At 35.0% G+C, this 18,378-nt stretch overlaps 1 protein-coding gene across 1 annotated transcript in view; it reads right to left on the reverse strand.

Annotated features, from left to right (window-relative positions):
* The window catches only part of LOC150100673 (rho guanine nucleotide exchange factor 17-like), a 425,511-nt gene that overhangs the window by 347,674 nt on the left and 59,459 nt on the right, over nt 1–18,378 (reverse strand). The window lies entirely within an intron of this gene.

Raw genomic sequence — 18,378 nt, forward strand, 5'->3', positions numbered from 1 at the left:
GTTTGAGATTTACCTTAATGCTAATCTTTTTGGTGTGAATATAAAAGAAGATATACGCTTTTGATTGACATATAAACTTCCTTTAAAAGAAGATAACTTGCTTGAAGGTCCAACTTCTTTAAGAAAAGCAAACATACAGATGCTATTATCTTTTTTTCCCCAAGTTTCCCAAACTCTGGCTCATCTTTAAAAGGGCCTGTTTCTGATCCTCTAGTTTACTTTCCCTGTGCCATTTACACTGCTCTTTGTCAATGCTCTCGGCTAAACAAAATTCATGGGGTGTGTGTGGGGGGGGGGCGTCTTTCAGTGCAGGGAACCATTTGCTGTGGGAGGTCACAGAGTCACTGAAAGCAACCAACCAGTAACCATAGCAACGTGATGATTAAATGTAGGCCTTTCGGAGTGTCAACATCTCACAAATAATGACACACACACACACACACACACATTGCGCTTAACCATTGTATGATACGTAAAGTATTCGCTTTACTTCTAGTTTAGATTACTTTCATTTCAAAGATTAAGCGGAATGCTATATTTTTTATTTAATTTTTTTTCTTTTTCTTCATTAGCAATTTTTCTTTTGAATTCTGAACACGAAATAAAGAAGAAATAAAGCTAAAGAAACAAAAAGCAATGCTCCCTCCTTCGTCACAGAGTATCGCAAATTTTCAAATTCTGATCTCCCTCCACTCACATACATACACACTCACGCTATGTTATTCATTAAAAAAAAAAAGAAAGAAAGAAAGAAATAGATACATAAAGTTTTGTCTTTAATATTTCCGGATAAAATCTCTTTATAGTTTTGTAACTTCGGTAATTACTACATTAGCGTTTTTTTTTTTAATTTTATTAATAATTTTAAAGATTCGTTAAACACGTTAAGTTCCAGACTTAAAAAGTCAACCATTTTTAAGAAACTGCTTTGACTATCAAAGGTGACCATTATGTACGTTATTCTAAATATGTCCCTTGTAATACCTCCCCACCCCCACCCGCACACAAACCCGAAAAGAATGTGACGTCAGTTTAAGAATGACTCTTATCCCTATAAAGAAATAAAAATACAGATAACTGTATCCTTTTTCAAATTATTTTTTAAAAAACCAGGGTATTTTGAAAGTATTTTTATTACTCAAGAAATTTAATTAAATGTTTATAAATCAGCACTTTGTTTTCATCAAAATTATGCAATTTGATGTTGGAGACGTATTGGTCCAGTTATCAACCCCCTAACGACGGCTTACCGTAGTGAGTGGAAGAGAGGGGATGTTGAGTCTTATATGCATTTTAGTATATTATTTGCAATAATTATAAACGCTTTTTGTTTATTTCTTTGCAGCAGTGTTTCCCAAAGTGGGGAGTACGCCCCACAGGGGGGGACAATTTGAATATTTTGGGGACAATTAGAAAATGATGCTATAATCGTCACCTCATCACCGATATACTCGAAAAACTCACCATTGTCGGCGATAAATTATCGATGTTGCAACCCTGACTTTCCGAGAAAAAAAGCTGACATCACTAGTACAGCAGTCAACATAAATACAGTATCAAGAAGACGCTCAGAAAAGCAAAATGACGAGTCCAATAGAACTTTATTTAACATATTATACTTTTTCAGAACTTGGCTGACTATTATGCTAGAGGGAGGCATCAAAATCTTTGAGGCATTGAGTCAGGGCATGATCCAAAAAACGTTTGGAAACACTGATTTACATTAATAAGTATTGTTATTATTTTAACTTGTTTTGTTTATGAGGATGTAGAAAAATCTTTTCAGTGTTCAAAACTGATGTGTACCAAGCATGGTGAAACAGAATTATTCGCGCCTGTTAAACTCTTTTCCTGACTGAAACTTAACAGTGCCTAATTTTGAGATCCTCCCAATTAACTATCATTATTAGTACAAAGTCATTAAGAAAAACGAACAAGAAAAAATAATACAGATAGTGCATAGTATTTAGCGGCTATAATCGACAAGTAAGGTTATTATTAAAATAACAAATGCCATATTTTAAATGTCAGATTTAAAGACTACATAATTAAATACATATTAAGGAACTGAAAGGTAATTATTTTCTATTGATGTATATGAGTTGCATCCATAATCTTCTTCTTCTTCTTGGCTTCCCGTATTAGGCAATTGTTTGCCTGCAACGTTTTCAAGGGTTTGAAAAGTCTTCTGCCCGTCTCCTCCTAGGGCTTCCTCTTGATCGGTGTCCCTTTGGTTTATATTTCCACCCAATATATGGCCATCTGTCCTCATTCATTCTTTCTATGTGGTTTTTCCAGTTCTTTCTATAGTTTGTGATGTCTTTTATGTTAATTCATTTTCAGCAAAAATAACTTGATCGTCAGCATACAAAAGGCTGGTTAATTTTTTATTACCTATTTTAATTCCTTTGATTTTGTTTTTCCTTCATTACATCCATAATAAAATATTAATTTTTTTTTTCAGAAAATTTCGCTGGTGTGTGCGCACGCGCGTATGTGTGATTTATACTGTAGCTACGTCCATTTCCGCTATTTTCGCTTCAATCAGCACTTCACGCGTTGTGCGTGTCATGTCCTGACTGTATCTATTCGACCACCCTCTGAGAATCGGCTTCTCCTAGTCTAAGCCACTCTGTGTGTGTGTGTGTGTGTGTGTGTGTGTGTGTGTGTGTGTGTGTGTGTGTGTGTGTCTTGTACAAAGAAAGACCGGATCACATGCAACCCTCTTCCCTCTCCCTCAATTCCCTAGGTTGTTTTTTTTTCTTCTTTCTTTTAAATGGGAAAATCATCTACTAGGTATAGCTGACTATTTACATTGAGTCATCTTAATAGTTTTTTGGCCTGGAGATTTTTTTGCCTTTATCAGAAAGCCATGTGTGTACAATGCAGTGAATACACATAAATGTCTCAAAAGAGTCTAAATGTATAAAAGAGGATCTTGTTTTAAATTAAAAGAAATCATAAACGTTAATAGAATTAAACTAGAAGGTATTTGACTATGTTGGGACTACTTTTCTAATCATTTATTACAGATTAACTTCTAACAATATATTAAGAACGAGTAGATTTTTGTTCAATGAGAGTAAAGAGTAAAATTCTGAAAAAAAAAAATAATTCAAAACGTTGTAAAGCGAAACAAAGAATTATTATTATTCAGCAGATGAAAATCCTGCTGTTGCATTAAAATAATTATTGTGAGCATCTTTCCCAATACATACGACCTCAGTTCGTTAAAAGGTAGTTCATTTCAAACTTCGCTCGTTTTAATTTAGGATAACTGTTTGCCTTTAAGATTTTTTATATGGCCTCTTAAGATGAATATTTTGTCAAATGTGTGTTATTACATCAAGCACGCGGAGATAATCACGTATGCTGTTCAGTGTCATAGCTGCTCGTCATTAATTAAATTATTATTGATAGTAAGTCAATAAAAATTAAAGCATTAAGGGGGGGGGTGATTTAATAGGCACAATGGAATTTCTTTAAGGTACTGATTGTATTGTGCTTGTAAATGCCTTTAAGGCATGTATTTACCTTTAAAGTGCCTTTAAGGAATTTCATTGTACCTCTGAAGTGCCTTTGAATCTTCTGTGCCTATAAAAAGACATTTTATTGTGTCATTAATGTGAAAGGCATTTAAAGGCATCGAGATCAGTAAATGCTTTAAGGTATGTGTTTACCTTTAAAGTGCCTTTAAGGAATTTCATTGTACCTCTGAAGTGCCTTTGAATCTTCTGTGCCTATAAAAAGACATTTTATTGTGTCATTAATGTGAAAGGCATTTAAAGGCATCGAGATCAGTAAATGCTTTAAGGTATGTGTTTACCTTTAAAGTGCCTTTAAGGAATTTCATTGTACCTCTGAAGTGCCTTTGAATCTTCTGTGCCTATAAAAAGACATTTTATTGTGTCATTAATGTGAAAGGCATTTAAAGGCATCGAGATCAGTAAATGCTTTAAGGTATGTGTTTACCTTTAAAGTGCCTTTAAGAAATTTCATTGTACCTCTGAAGTGCCTTTGAATCTTCTGTGCCTATAAAAAGACATTTTATTGTGTCATTAATGTGAAAGGCATTTAAAGGCATCGAGATCAGTAAATGCTTTAAGGTATGTGTTTACCTTTAAAGTGCCTTTAAGGAATTTCATTGTACCTCTGAAGTGCCTTTGAATCTTCTGTGCCTATAAAAAGACATTTTATTGTGTCATTAATGTGAAAGGCATTTAAAGGCATCGAGATCAGTAAATGCTTTAAGGTATGTGTTTACCTTTAAAGTGCCTTTAAGGAATTTCATTGTACCTCTGAAGTGCCTTTGAATCTTCTGTGCCTATAAAAAGACATTTTATTGTGTCATTAATGTGAAAGGCATTTAAAGGCATCGAGATCAGTAAATGCTTTAAGGTATGTGTTTACCTTTAAAGTGCCTTTAAGGAATTTCATTGTACCTCTGAAGTGCCTTTGAATCTTCTGTGCCTATAAAAAGACATTTTATTGTGTCATTAATGTGAAAGGCATTTAAAGGCATCGAGATCAGTAAATGCTTTAAGGTATGTGTTTACCTTTAAAGTGCCTTTAAGGAATTTCATTGTACCTCTGAAGTGCCTTTGAATCTTCTGTGCCTATAAAAAGACATTTTATTGTGTCATTAATGTGAAAGGCATTTAAAGGCATCGAGATCAGTAAATGCTTTAAGGCATGCATTTACCTTTAAAGTGCCTTTAAGGCATTTTATTTTGCCTGTAAAGTGCGTTTAAGGAATTTTATTGTACCTCTGAAGTGCCTTTGAATCTTTTGTCTATAAAAAGACATTTTATTGTGTCATTAATGTGAAAGGCATTTAAAGACATTGCTTTAAAGGCACCGAGATGAAATTATTACATGTTGCCTTAATAAGATTTAACGCTGACAGACAATTATTAATCGCTCCGTTTCAAGTAACTGACTGCACAATCGTCATGTATACCTCTGTGTGTGCTGGAAACTTGTGTAAAAACTTGCCTGAACAGAAAAGAGAGGCAGACTTTCGAAGATGGAGACCGGTTTCAGGCAATAGAAGAGAAGGCTTCTAAGTTGACGTAGCATACCTTTGTAAAGATGTGAACTTCAGTGTTTTTTTTCCTTCTTTTTTTTTTTTTTTTTTTTTTTTTTGTTAAAGATGATATGGTGGTCCCGAAGGGTAAAATACGGACAAAAATCTTTGAAGCTAATAGGCTTATTATAAGACCCATAGGGAGATATAATACTGAATAAAGAATGACCGTTCATCTAATCTGGATGAGCAGTTGCTTTATTAGTTTTAGCCAAACTACGCTTTACGTTGCTTAAAGAACTAAACAGTAAGGTCATAGCCTCCGAAGAGTCCGGTTTTATAGTCCTTAATTTGAAAACATTAAGAAGAAGGAAGTTGCAATCGGCAGGGATTGCCGCACGAGAAGATGATTCGATGCATAAGGAAAGCCTGTACGCTGGTTCTACTTTTATTTATATAACATACCGAACGCATTATTAAGAAAAATTATATAAAATTCAGGATTCTTCTGATTTCTTTCTCATGCTACTTCCAGTCTTGCTTGAGAAAGAAATCAGAAGAATCCTGAATAACTTGAACGCTAACAACCATGGAGAATGTCATTAACAGCCAAATTTTTACGCCAAGTGGCCCGCTAGCAAAACGAGTTCAACCACTCTCGATCCACAGATGATCATCCAGTCTTTAACACCCGCTTTTGAACACAGGCAGTAAAAAGGTTCGAAGAAACCTTCTATGCTTTGCAACTGGATTGAAGCTACCTCTCTGGCCGCTCACCATTTCTCCCCCAATTCCTCCCCTAATTCTTGAGTGCCCTTCTCTCACCAACTTTAAATCCTATTTCGTTCAAGGTAGGATTTCTCACCTATACGACTGCTAACATTGTATAAATCTGAAATTCGCCCAACCATGGACCACTGCTCACACACTTGAGATGGTACACCGAAAGTCTCTCTTAGATTGCTATGATCCTCCTCTCACAGATTCACTTCAATCACAGCTGTCCAATTTCTTTTACTTTTCATAAAAGAACAGATATTTTCATGTATAATATTCCATTGAAATGGCCACTATTATTCCTTAAGTTCCTTAATAATTTTTCTCTCACGACAAAAAGTAGAGTATGCAGAACTGTATATGTTAATATTGATCACTAACTATTATTTTATGTGCATAATAAATACGTAAAAAATGTCCGCGCGCAATCAAAGGGAAAAAAATCAGACAGGTATTTCCCTTATTTATTATGAGTTTGAATTTAAGAAGTCTTACAAGTAAAAGCAATAGAGAATTTCTTATAACCGGAAGAATCTGCAACAAACGAAATCAAATTTCTGTATAAACATCCCCATCATTCACTGAATTAATAAATTCCTTCTATCTAGTTAACTTAAAGAGAAAATCGGATAATGTGCCTAACAAGAGATAATGGATCATCGTCTTCACTACGCTTACAGGCAAAATAATCCATCAGGAATCACAAACAACACAGCTAGAACCTCTCTATTTGCATCTTTCAAAGCTACACTGGAGACAAGCTGCTGTCATATTGAGCTTGTTAATGCACACATAAGCTGCTGTAATCCTCTTGCACACAGGGTGGAGCATGAAGCCATTTATCTCGTAGAATACGCGAACATAAATCACGATAAAAGCAAAAGGCTTTACTTCAGATAACTCAATAAAGATGACAAGTGAAATGGACCTCCTTGCACCGAAGTGCAATGTTGTACTTTAAAACGTGCAGTGAATGGTGACATTAAAATGTCTGGATGAAAGATTTAGTCTTGCTCAACTGCATTTAAGCTGTCTTTGCCATACAGATGCCTCCCATCATTCGGACATTAACGTGTCTTTTTAATCTGCACTTCTATTTATGATTCTAAAGGCGATTAACAACCATTTTCTCACAATTTATTACAGTACTGGACCCTATGAAGACTATTATAGCCAAAAGATTGTAAAATCACTTATAGGATTGTCTTCTGTTTACAAAATAGCAGTTTCATTCGACCCACTTTACAAAAATCTGAAAAGTCATTTAGAGATGCTCAGCAATTATTCCAAACCGGGAAAAAACAAATGACGTCATGCATGTTCCCGATTGTGCCCATAACAACAATGTACTTATCCTTCGTGTAACGCAAGTTTTCCCCACTAGCTGGCAGTGTGCCAGTAACAACAATACTCCATACCAGAAAACATGGCCACAACAATAATCAATCCAGGCTCTGTTTGCCTACTCTCGTTCTCAGACGGTTGTGACGTTTTACCCAAGCCAATAAGAAACGTGTATCTGTCTTTTCTCATGAGGCACTTTTTTGTAAGCAAAATTTTAAACCACAAAGAGCGAAGTAATTCGAGTAATGGTGACAAATATATTCTTATATTTGTCAAGGTGCTACAGTAGTTCTGTCATTAGATTTCATTAGTTTAATACGTTTTAAGGTTTAATCGGTTTAGATTTTCATAGGCGTTGATATGTTTTTACGTTTAAGGACTTTTTTCTTAGAATAAAAATAAAATAAGGTTTTCGCATTAGAAGGCGATGGAATATGTTTAATTTGAAAACTACGAATACAATTACATCGATTCTCCATCCCAGACTCTAGAGACAAATGCATCGAGAACACGTTTATACAATATTGGAAATGTTTTCTCTCTCACACACACAAACACACAAATAAAAGGAAAACAGACGCTTCTGACTATAGTTCACGCTTAGTAGCACACCACGGTCGTTGTATTGATTTCCAGTTTTCCGTTTGCAAGATGCAATTTTCCCTATGAAAACAATTAATGGTTCTTGTCCTTGAAACTGAAGCAAATTACCTTTGTTGAGTAATGAAAATATTCCTATCTGTTGCGCCTGCGTTTTGGTGTTTATTACGTATTTGATTATTATCGCAATCAATCAGGCTTAGTTGTTGATAACAACAATAGAAACGTCATTGATTTCTATTGGTTGTCTAATATGTACATCGATATTGTTAGAATTAAAGTTTATTCTTTGTTTGGAGCCCGAACTCTGTTCTTTTATACATTCAGATTTCACGCTCTGATTATGGGAAGGCTTTTATTGCACAAGAATTACTGCGACTTTAGAAGTTAAGACTAAGAAAACAAGAAACGTTTTGTTAACATAGCGAAGTATGCATATTTGCATACCCCCCCCCCTCAGCTACAGTTATGCAGATATGTGTACAGATGAATAATCAATCCCAAATTAAGAAACAAACGAGAAAAGTAAACAGCACATCTCCGAAATTATTCAAATAAGTGTTTAACAGACTGAAATGAAAGTTCAGGTCCACGGGTCCTCTATTTCAAAGTGATGATGAAGAAATTCAACTTGATAAGTGAAAGAAAAGAGATTGAACTTCCTTAAAACGGACAGGGCAATTATAGTTTGTTTATTTTAAGGTTTCTTGAATTCACGTCTATTTGGAAGATAAATAAGCGTAAAATTTGAATTAGGAATTACGGGCGAAGGTCAAAGGCTATGGAGACCATTGTATTTTATGTTTGTTAATTCAGTGTGTTCTTCTGACCGATTTGTCTGTTTTGTAGTATGCAACACAAAAGTCTCAGGGAGTTTGCTTTTCATGGGGGGGGAATCATGACCATGGGCCGGAGAGATTGTTTTATTAGATTATAAACAGTAAAATGGAAAACGAATTCTTCTCGAAACAACCACGTGGGATTGGATCACAGATGAGCCCTATGTATTATTTTACGCAAAAAATGTTATATCAATGCGAACCTGATTATAGATGTGTAAGGGCGATCATTATTCGGCTTCTAGTAGCCACAGCGCTGCTTGATTGTTCAAGTATCGTGGTCTAGTTATGCAGTCTAGCTCTTGCAAGCTATTTCAGAGCTTGTAAACAGTTCCATTGTCTAAGTTAAGGGGGGATAGTAAATCCCGTATTATTTTACAATCGGGTACGAAACTCAGAGATCGAAATCCATCAAAATCTAAGAGTTTCATGTCGAAGAACTATCGGCAAGTCCAAGCGTAAGTCATCACTTGGGTAGTACAACACTAGGGTAACTCGGAGCAAAGGTGGAGCAAGATCCGTCACTGTCCTTAATAGCCTCTTGGCTATTAAGGAAAAAATAGCCTCTTGGCTCTTTATCGTAGTTCCATTGTCTGTTTCTGTTTAAGTGTATGCTTTTATTGAAAAAACGTTGGAAGGATTTCAAATGAGTGGTCGCAACAGCAGCCCATAATTTTTTTTTTTTAAAGGCAGCGCGAGAGTTGCTCTTAATGGATACAGACATCAATTTGCCAACCGTACTGTACACCCATACATTTGAAAAAAAAAAAAAAAAAACATACAAAGAGGCAAATTATCAGCGACCAGTAAAATTTATTGTTGAGTGATTGTAGATTCTGGCGTATGTGCAGATAAACTTCATTCCTTTATGATGAGATATGTATTCGAGATGAATAAACGCACAAAAAGTATTGACCTGGTGAGAAAAAAAAAATTCATGTAACAACAGATTTAAAATTATCTGAATCTTCACCGTCCAACAAATTGGATTCGTCAAGGTACTTATCTTTGGCCAAATGAATCTCATCTCGCAATCTTAGCCCTTTAATTTTTTACATCTGAGGTCATACGAAGGCAGTAGTGTCTGCACAAAATGTTAACTACAGGGATGTACTACATGAACAATTTTGGACTCTACAACTACATTCAAAAATGACCGCCCCCCCCCCCCAACGAACAACAGAGAGAGAGAGAAAGAGAGAATTGTTACGATGCGTGGAAACATGTATACTAGAAGGGCAGGCATTTTGAGTATTATATTTATAAACACCATTATAAGAGAGCTATTACTGTATTATCAATTTTCCCAACTTAAAAATAAGTTTTAAGAGGACACCACGCCATTTTGCAGCTTCTGATTCAATCAAGTTTTCTTTTTTCTTTCTTTTATTCATTTATCCTTAAAGTGCCATATCTCTACTCCAGTTAGAAATTGGACCCATGTTGAAATAAATTTTGGCAGATTCATTTTGCGAAACCCGTAATATTTTAAAGAGTTTGGCTGTTGATACGATCAAACTCCCCTCCTGATCAATAAGAGTTATGGTGACGAAATACAGCTTCCTCAAGTCGTAAGTTAAAGCAGAGAGTTGATTAAAATTCCCAGCGCTGTGTGAGGTTTACCCATGTTGCATAGTTTCGTGTCTATAGAAGTTGTGTTCGTCGATGTAAGAACCATTAGCACGAAATTTGAAAAATAGATTGTTATTAGTCCTTCCAAAATATCCAAGAACTTTGCAAAATAAAGTTCTCTATCAGTCTTTCAAAATTAAAATCAATGTAAAAATGCATTTTTAAGGATTCGAGCAAATCTTGGTAAATATAATATTAATATTAATTAATAAAATATAAAAATATGATAGAAAAGTTGTAAAAATATTCAAATTTAATTTGTCAAAAAAAAAAAAAAAAAAACAATGAGATCGAACGAGGTATTTTGTGCAAGTCTTCAAATTTTTTTCATAGAGAAGTTGTCAAATTAGTGATTTGCTGCCTTTTTTATTTTTCCTTTTTTAAGTAAAAATTATTATTACGTGACCGGATATCTACTCGTTGTAACAGACACTAATGATCACGTGCCTTGATATTTTTGCGATAGTTACAACTGCATTGTTGAATGATAGTTCAGAACGCAGACACGTATTGAGACATGTTATTAAAACAACTATGACGATCAATTGCAACAATTGATACAACAATAGCGATTGTTGTAACAAACCAGAATCTAAATTGGCATTGTCATAAAAAATGCAAAATCATCACGTAACTAAAAAAAAACTTTTACTCGCGAATCATTTAGTTTTCAACCATTTTTTTTTTATTTTCGCAAAGCACTTGTACGCAAACCTTTGTCAGTACAGGTATTAAGACTTACACTATCACGAGTCAGCTCCTTGACAGATGTTTTCTCCAAGAAGGAAACAGGAAGTTGACAGAAAGGATGGAGTGTGGAATTGCAAGTCACTGGGTTATTTCCTTGAAACTTCTGTGAAAAAGCCATCTGTATGTGTACACTATTTGTAGTTTTCTGATGTACTGCATTATGACAGCATTACGTAACTGGAATTCTGTTCGCTTAATGTATCTTATAAGTGATATTTTATCACACTATTACGTTATATATATATATGTGTGTGTGTGTGTGTGTGTGATTAATTTTTAACTTGGGGATACTGTATATTAGGGTTACCAAGTAATTTTATAAGCTTAGTTATTTAACCCCTAATCCCAAGTAAGCAAACAGTTAAGTTTGCGCCTGAAACAAAGTTCAAGTCTAAAGATGGTACAACACCAGGGCAACTCATTGTAAAGGTGGGTAAAGATCTGATCACTATTCTTAGTATTTCCCATAATGTAAAGCACATCTCACTAGAAGATGTATACTGCAATACATTGTGGGTGAGGTCACTACCCAGACAGGTTTCAACCTTTTTTGAGGTCTCCTCAGTGAGTAGCTAGACCCTAAATACCAAGGTTTAGTAATACAGAGCCTTATCAACTTTACCTATATAAGTTGCTGCAAGGTGTTTTTATTTTTAATAAGAATCTCTGGAGGATTAGATGTAATTCATTTTTTAACTTGGGAATACTGTATATTAGGGTTACCAAGTTGGGTCACTACCCGGTCTGGGTAGTGACCCCACCCATAATGTATTGCAGTATACATCTTTTAGTGAGATGTGCTTTAAATTATGGGAAAATAATAGTGATCAGAGCTTTACCCACCTTTACAATGAGTTGCCCTGGTGTTGTACCATCTTTAGACTTGAACTATGTTTCAGGCGCAAACTTAATTGTTTGCATACTTGGAATTAGGAGTTAAATAACCAAGCTTATAAAATTACTTGGTAACCCTAATATATATATATATATATATATATATAATATAAAATAATAAGCTTTTTTTTGTAACGGTTTTGTGTCACGTTTTTTGTCAAGTTTGAAACTCAGGGGCTACCCTGGGTATCAAAGTCTTCAAAATTCGAGTCATCAGAATTCAAGGAGAACCAGCCTACCAGTCCGGAACTCGTATATCACCTCGCACTTGTGCATTTGTAGGTTCTCATCAGTAACCGACACATTGTTGGTTACTAAAACCTTATTTTTAACTTCCAATTCTGAATTATATTTCGTTTAATAGAGCCTCTGTAGCTCAGTCAGTACAGACGAAGCCCTTTGGTCAGAAAGACCTGGTTTCGATTCTCGTAAGTGACGTGAGGAACCTTTATCTGGTTCTCTTTCGATGAAAGGTGATTTAGACGGTCTTACACGGAGGTAGAGAGTTTTTTCAGAAATTTCACCAGGAAACTTGGGGTTTTTCGTCCCCTAGAACAGGCAAGCCAGCCTCGTGAACACACGTATCTGCAAACGTAGGACACTCCCGAAATATGGATTGATCAACCTATTCCATGGGATTTCCGATTTCGAATCGTCACGTGCCAATAGGCCTAATACGTAAAGGAACAAGAAGATGAAGAAGATTTCGTTAAACACTCAGGAAAAAAATAGATGGAATTTTTAAACTAGCTTCTTATCGTAAAACGTATTTACGATAAGAAGTATTTACGATATATACGTATTTACGATAAGAAGCTGCTCTGTAATTTACAGAAACATATGACAAGTTCAATTTCGGGAACTGACTCTCTGAACGTGTCTTTGATCCAAAATAAAATTTTCACATACAACTTTTTTGTGAATAACTTCAAAGCTGCTAGAAACGTATTTACGATAAGAAACTGCTCAGAACCAACTATTTAATAGAACAATTCTATTCAATAAGAATAACTACTCCATTTTTAGAGTGTTTTTCTTTTGAATAAGATATCTTTTGTGTAAAACGAGGGGGGAAGTGTGTAAATAGAATTACGTGTCATCGTTATGAGAACGAAACTTTTATAGCTTATGAAAACGCCTTTAAAATTACTTTTAAGAATTCATTTATGACTAAAGCGGATCAGATATTAGAACTTTATGTGAGGTTGTATTCAATTCAGCTATTACCCTACAAACTATATTTGATTACTCCAATTCAAAAAGAAAAAAAAATCGTACCAAGAACTGCAATTCCTTACAAAAGAAAGCGTAGAAAAACTCACCATTGAAATGCAATTTTGGAGCCCGAATTAACTGCTTTGTCATCATTGAAAAATTAACAAATAGGCGATAAATGTTTCTTTTGAAATTAACTCCATACACGATTGGTAAAAACTCAGGTCTAGAGGATCAAGTGCTAAAGATCTTAATTTTTATTTTTTCAAAAAAAAATTATTATTATTATTATTATTATTATTATTAAGAGAGACCTCCAGGGAGTCAGAGACTCATCGAGGGAGGCCACATACTACACACACCAGTTATCATACTTATTCTTGAATTTATTCACACTGCTTGCACTCACAACATCCAATAGCAATCCATTCCAATTATACACACCACCCAATGAGAGAAAAATCTAGCCCTCACCCCCTTCTTAACGGCATTCGTTCTCAGCTTCCAAGGATGCCCTCTCGTCCTTTTTTTTTCCACCCTCAATAAATTGAAAAATCCCATCAATCGAAATCTTGTATGACTCTTTCAGCAGTTTGTCTGAATCATATCACCTCTCTTTCTCCTATTTGCTAGTGTCTGCAATCTACAAATTCTTAATCTGTCTTCATAAACAGTATTCCACAATCCTGGTATAATTTTAACACTCTCCTTTGCACTCTCTCCACTGTATCAGAATCACAACGGAAACCAGGAGACCAGACCTGCGCACAATAGTCCAAGTGAGGTCTTATCAAGGCCTTTTAAAGAGGCAAAATAGCATTCTTATCTTTACATGTGAACGTTCGTTTGAGCATTGCAATTATCTTTTGAGTTGTATTAGCAACCTTGCCACATGGCTCCTGAACTTCAACTTCCTATCTATTAACACTCCAAGATCCCTAGCCTCATCAGTTGCTTCAAGCCACGATATTTCTAATGCTTCACATTAGAAGAATACCGTCCTGATACACGTCGGACTGACTCTCTCTCTCTCTCTCTCTCTTTCCAAAATAGCGGTTGACATACTCACTGGTGCTATTGTTTCCAAACCATCCCGCCATCGTCTTCTGTTCTATGCATACTTTCTTTGCTTCTGTTAGCCTCCATTCTACGTGATTTTTCCATTCTTCTTTCCATTTTTAAATTCAATCATTTATTCGTTGCATTTTACAATTTTCTCTGATTTCTTAGTTCCTGATTTTGCTCAACATTGTTCCCCCCCCCCTTCAGTTTTTCTTAATGCTTCCATCACAATGGTTTCATTAATTAATTAAATAATTTGGTTTTTGTAGTTGCTTCACGCGCATATGTGTAGCAACTCTTTTGTAGATTCTTATTTATTTTTCTTTACTTAGGCATTCTTTCATATAAAGCTGTTGGGATATTTCGATATTCTACTGGGCTTTTATTGTTCACTTTGTGCGATGTCATAGTTTAGTTCTATTCCTAAATGCTTTATCTCACTAACGTGTTCAATTATTATCCTTTAAAATGTAAATTTCTAATTTACATTTTATGGGTCTCTAGAAACCGTTAGAAATCGTTTTTTTTTTTATTACATATATTCATATGTGACATTGTCAACTTAAAAGTATTAGAATTTAGCGAATAAATAAAGGGGAACTTAATAAATTTAGTTTAATCCTTTATCCAAGAGTAAGCAAACAAGTTTGCACCTGAAGTATCTTCAGGACTGAGGCAACTCGTGGTAAAGGTGGACCAAGCTGTCATCACGCCTTGTCTCAGTATCTCCCATAATGCAAAACACATCTCCTTGCGGACATGTATAATGCTATGCATTAAGGGAAAGGCCACTAGCCAGACCGGTTTCGACCTATATTGAGGTCTCGTCAGTGGGACCAGACCCAGAGGTGGTGATACCGAGGTAGAAGCAATGGAGAGGTCATATTAACTATACGAGTTGCCAAAAGGTGTCTCACCTAATTATTAAATTACTAAATTACTCAATAAAGATCGAAACCGGTCTGGTTAGTGGTCCTTCCTTTAATGCATGTCCGCAAGGAGATGTGCTTTGCATTATGGGAGATACTAAGATAAGGCGTGATGAGAGCTTGGTCCACCTTTACCACGAGTTGCCTCAGTCCTGAAGATACTTCAGGTACAAACTTGTTTGCTTACTCTTGGATAAAAGATTAAACTAAATTTATTATAGTCTAACTAAGTGGGAAAAAACTTCCAGCATCTTTCTCTAAATCCAGAGTAATTTAATAATAAGGTGAGACACCTTTTGGCAACTCCTATAGGTAAAGATGACCTCTCCATTGCTTCCATCTTGGTATCACCACCTCTAGGTGTAGCTCCCACTGACGAGACCTCAATAAAGGTCGAAACCGGTCTGAGTAGTGGCTCTTCCCTTAATGCATAGCATTATACATGTCCGTAAGTAGTGATGAGAGCTTGGTCCACCTTTACCACGAGTTGCCTCAGTCCTGAAGATACTTCAGGTACAAACTTGTTTGCTTACTCTTGGATAAAAGATTAAACTAAATTTATTATAGTCTAACTAAGTGGGAAAAAACTTCCAGCATCTTTCTCTAAATCCAGAGTAATTTAATAATAAGGTGAGACACCTTTTGGCAACTCCTATAGGTAAAGATGACCTCTCCATTGCTTCCATCTTGGTATCACCACCTCTAGGTGTAGCTCCCACTGACGAGACCTCAATAAAGGTCGAAACCGGTCTGAGTAGTGGCTCTTCCCTTAATGCATAGCATTATACATGTCCGTAAGTAGTGATGAGAGCTTGGTTCACCTTTACCACGAGTTGCCTCAGTTCTGAAGATACTTCAGGCACAAACTTTGGATACACTTGGATGAAGGATTAAACTAAATTTATTATAGTCTAACCGAGTGGGGGGAAAAAATTCCAACAAAGGGGAATTTAATTAGTTACCACGTCTATTTTGTTTGGGTATTTTAAGTTTATTTAATTCCTTTGTTAAGATGAATTTAAAAGGAGAGAAAAGAAAAGGTAGCTTCTATTTCACGTGTGCTATTCTCAAGATACAGTGAGGAATTCTTTATTTCTCATACTGGAAAGTGGTTAACTTAGTAATCCGCTGAAATGCAAGAAAGCAACACTACAAGAAAAACGATGTAGTTCGGATCACAGTTCACACAACATGGCCATGAGTTAGTGGCTACTTATCCGATACTGCAGGTCAGGGAGGGGGGGGGGGATCTCTCAAGGAAACGATTTCCCATCAAGAAAACTAATTACAGAAAGAGAGCCAAAAAAAAATTCCATATCTCCTTAATTAAGTCTCAGTGGCCTCATTTTTAAACAACAGCTTTTAGAAGGACATATCAAACTTATGAGTTTGCCCCCTAGATTCATAATGACGTATAACTTCTCTCATTACTCTGCTGGTGTGTGCTTTTGTGTCGAATAATAATGAACTCTATTTATACCAGCAAGCTTTTTCCTATTGTTATGGAAATATTTTAAATGTACACAAATCCCAAGCCTCTTTCAGTTACAAAATTAACATTATATGATAAACACATCAACGAATAAGAGACCTCACACTATTTTTTCGATCTTGTAGGAGAAATTAAAACATAAACCTAATTTATAATATTTTATTTTATAAAATATACAAAAAAACTTTCTACCGAATCAACCCATTCTTCTTGGTCAGTGATTCTTGAAATTAAAAAAAAAAAAAAAAAAGATAATACATGTATCGAATTCGGTCAAGTAAATGTAACAATCTCATTATTAGAATGCAACAAAGAAATAAAATGTCAATAATACAAAGAGTTTAAGAACAGAATTCAAAAATATTTAATCAGCTAAACGAACTTCCTTTAATCAACTAAATGAAGTTTTGTTTGTTGTTCGGCATGTTCTTTTGTTGCAAATAATCCCAATCTTCTTGAATAATTAAATCACAAATTAATGATTGTCATTATTAATTATTAGTCAACATCCAAAACGGTTAACTCTCTCTCTCTTTTCATCATCTTTTCATTTATTAGTTAAGTTTTAAAAATATGAAGGATTTTTACTTTTCCATCGCGAAAGAAAAAAAAAATCAATAATACCGAAATCTAAATCCTCTTAAATAGGAAATTAACAAAATCTGAATACAACCTACTATATCTTTAATGCTTACCGTTACCATGGAAACTGATGGATAAACGTGAAAATGAACTGTTCCGAGATGCTATGTGATTAAATCAAGGCTTGCTCGATTTTTCAGAGATGGGTAAAGAGTTGCAGAGATAAATACTTCTGTGACCTTGGGGGGTTTCTATTACCTCGGGAGCTAACGTTAAAGCTGCCACCTAAAGAGGCTGGTCTGGTAATGTCGTTTCGATTATTTTGTCCTAGTGGGGCTGTTATTGGTGATGAGAGACGTAGGCGGATGCACTTGTGAATTTTTCGTCCCTTGAGTATAAGCAGGCAGTGCCGGTAAAGAAAGCTAATTTCCTCAGTAGACTCACAGACGAAAATATGATTCTCTTCTTCTTTGGGCTATTTTAGTGTTAAATTAAAATCCTGGTAATAAAAAATAAAGTACTACACTGTGTTTGAAAAAGAGAGGCAGCTGTATTTTATTATCCTTTAAGAGTCACCGCGGGAAAAAAGTAAATAAAATATGATGTTATGCATTAAATTTATGGAGAGTGAAAAAATAAAGAATTAAAGCATGTTAAATCAGTGTTTTTTTTTACAACTACGATGAAAAAAAATAGGATGCATCTTTTATTGTTGCCCACGAGAACATCGTGTGATTAGTCATTGTTGGGCTGGAATTAATGGAAGCTATTAGATGGTACAGTCTTTAAATCACTTACAACAATTAAAATGCAGTTATCAGCAGCAGATTCTGTTAATTTTTTTAACTAAATGTTTATGGTCGTATACTTTTAGTTGTAAACAATTCATTTAAGCAAACTGCTGGAAACAATAACTTTTATGGTGTTGTAATACGTGGTCTAACAATAATTTATCGCAAATGAAAATGTTGACGAAATCTTTTAATACGTGGGGGAGGCTGAATTACTATCAAATATTTCAAGACATATTTAGTTCCCCTTCCCCCTCTGTGTATATACTTTTCTCTAATTTTCCAAATGCGCTTTTATTATTATTATTATTCGATATGCCTGCACTTTACACGGATTTAATTCCTTATCGGTTTTTGTTTTCTTGTATTCCTTATATTTTAATTCCTTGCGTCTTTTAGTGCTATCATCCCGCAGTGTTCAATCACATTTGTAGCAGTTATCGTC

This window comes from Typopeltis vanoorti, chromosome 12 (assembly GCF_054136105.1).
Source record: "Typopeltis vanoorti isolate ZY-2024b chromosome 12, IOZ_Tvanoo_1.0, whole genome shotgun sequence".
NCBI lineage: Eukaryota > Metazoa > Arthropoda > Arachnida > Uropygi > Thelyphonidae > Typopeltis > Typopeltis vanoorti.